At 52.2% G+C, this 2,624-nt stretch overlaps 1 pseudogene; it reads left to right on the top strand.

The window, feature by feature from the left end:
* The first annotated feature begins 806 nt into the window (after window positions 1–806).
* LOC111152696 lies at window positions 807–1,766 on the top strand (annotated as a pseudogene).
* The last annotated feature ends 858 nt before the right edge of the window (window positions 1,767–2,624 follow it).

The following is a 2,624-nucleotide window of genomic DNA, read 5'->3' as shown; positions in this document are numbered from 1 at the left end:
AGTAGAAGTGATACAGTTCCCAAAGAAGGCGCTGGTCTGCACACTCGCTTCCCGCAAGGTCAAGGAAAAGTTTTCCAGAGGGAGCGGCCAGGGGCCACGGATGGCAAAAGGCTCTAGCAGCCCTCCCCACTTGGGTCCCCCTCCAGGACAGACTTAAGCCCTGAAGCCCCAAGGCATACCTTGTAAGCACTGAATAACCTCCCTCCCCGAGAATCTAGAATAGTTCTAGCAACTTACTAACCTTGGAAGGATGGGAAGAGTCACTCAATCATTTCTGTAAGGCTTTATTCTCGCAGTTGAGACAGGATTCCTGAGAGTTCCTTCTAGAAAACTGAACCGCTGTCTCATTAAGAAATCTTTCTCCACGGCCAAGGCGGGAGGGAGGCTTCGGGAGTCCACGGCTGAGAGGGACCAGAAGCTGCTGTGTGGACAGTGAGCACTCCCGATTGAACCAGTGGGTGTGGACACGAAGTCAACACTTTCTGGCGGATAATTTAAAAGACCTTTAAAAATGCACATCTCTGGGGCTCCTGGGTGGCTCAGTGGGTTAAAGCCTCTGCCTTTGGCTCGGGTCATGATCCCAGAGTCCTGGGATCGAGCCCCGCATAGGGCTCTCTGCTCAGCAGGGAGCCTGCTTCCTCCTCTCTCTCTCTGCCTGCCTCCCTGCCTACTTGTGGCCTCTGTCTGTTCAATAAATAAATAAATAAAATCTTTAAAAAAAATATGCACATCCCTTCCCTCCGCCCCTCCCGCCCCGCTATCAGAGAGCTCCCTACAGCAAGCAAACCCAGTCAGCGCCTCTTGAAATGGAGAAGGTCTCTTCAGATCGCTCCCCAGCTGTGGGAACCGAGCATCCTCAAGAGAGCCCAGAATCCAACAACAGTGTGCTCTTCCTTCACGAAGTCTCCTCGCTGCTATGACCCGGTTCCCACAAGCTCCGAATTGGTTCTATTTGTGACTTCCCTGCAGGCGAAGCAAGCTTTCTTTGCTTTGGTGACTATGGAGTACGGGCTGCCCCTTCATGGGATAGTGAGAAGCAGAGTTTTGTCGGCACGCTGACCGTCCCCGGGCCCATCAAGAGCCTGTGTCGCTACCATAAATCAGCCTCGGTACAGCTGTATGGGCTAGAAGAACACAAGACAGAAACTTGGAGACGGGTGTACCTACAGGACTCCTTCCAACCACTCGTCCGCACTCCGAATGCCAGCTCGTTTGATGCTGTCTCTGCATTAACTCAAAACAAGCCCCACAGGCCGCCAGCTGCTGACCCGGAATCCGGCGACACCTTACACATGCGCACCCACAGGCGCACCCTCAAGTTCCTCAAATCGTTTATCACTGAGTTCCCCAAGCCAGAGTTCCCGTCTAAGTCTCCGGAAGAGCTAGAGATCGGCACCTATGCCCGCACCACCACCCCCATCTATGGGGCTCGGGCGATCTTTGCACAACACCGAGTCCCAGCACTGCCAGTAGCGGATGAGAAAGGGCGTGTGGTGGACGTCTGCTCCAGGTTTGATGTGATCAGTCTGGTAGCAGAAAAGACCTACGACCACCTAGATGTGTCTGTGACCAAAGCCCTGGTCACATTACTTTGAGGGAGTCCTTAAGTGCCGCCTCTGTGAGACTCTGGAACCATCATCAACAGACGGCTGGAAGCAGAGGTTCACCGACTTGTCGTGGTCGATGAGAATGACGCGGTCAAAGGGATTGTATCTCCGTCTGACATCCTGCAGGCCCTGGTGCTCACGGGAGGAGAGAAGCCCTGAGCTGGGGAAGGGGTCAGGCAGCACCAGGGGATATGCCCCCCTCACTGCCTGCCCCACGTTCTAGCAACCACGGATGAAACCTTGAGAATTAGGATTCTGTTCCCTGCTCGGGAGCTGGGGAGAATGGATTTTTAGCTGTCCGTATCCTAACACATACAGCCTAGCCCATCCTAGCCCCTGCCCTCTTAGCTGGAGCCCCCTTTCTGGGCGCATGATGGGCAGTGTGCCCCTCAGGGCAATTCTGATCTCTAAGACATCCCCAGACCTCACCCAGCCTCTGCCTCTCTCTCTGTCCTTGACTCCACCCTAAGATAATAGGACAACAAAACTCTTCCTGAAGATATTTAAATTCATCCCGTTTTATGCCGTATGAAGGAGGCTGAGTGCATTTAGTGATGTTTCTTCCCATAATGGGAGTTGGGAGGATTGTGGGGAGGAGGGTCTTTGGGTCCCTGGGCTATGTGCAAATGAAGGGAGATGGGGGTTATGTGGAGGAGGAGGGCAGCGCGATTAGCTGAGGTTATTGCTTTTCATGGCGAACCTAATTAAAATGACAGGAACCTCAAAAAAAAATGCACATCCCTTTTAACCCAGCCCTCCCACTTTCAGAATTGCACCTGCAGAAGATAATTGCAGATTTTTGCAAAGATGGTCCCTGAAATTTTCATCATGGAGTCAATTTCTTACCGTGCAGACTTGGATATGCAAGAAATATCAGTATCACTTTCTAACTTTTAAATTAAAATGAAGATAACGGCATCTACACCCATTTGTGCCAGGCAGGTGGGAAATCCATCTTGGCTACTTGGGGGAGATGCGTCTCCCCCAGAGTCTGCAGTCAAAGGAGTCTGGAGTCTT

The sequence above is a fragment of the Enhydra lutris genome, unplaced genomic scaffold (genome assembly GCF_002288905.1).
Source record: "Enhydra lutris kenyoni isolate GAN:26980312 unplaced genomic scaffold, ASM228890v2 scaffoldscaffold29, whole genome shotgun sequence".
In the NCBI taxonomy this organism is placed as follows: Eukaryota; Metazoa; Chordata; class Mammalia; order Carnivora; family Mustelidae; genus Enhydra; species Enhydra lutris.
This window is presented reverse-complemented; position numbering and strand designations above follow the sequence as displayed.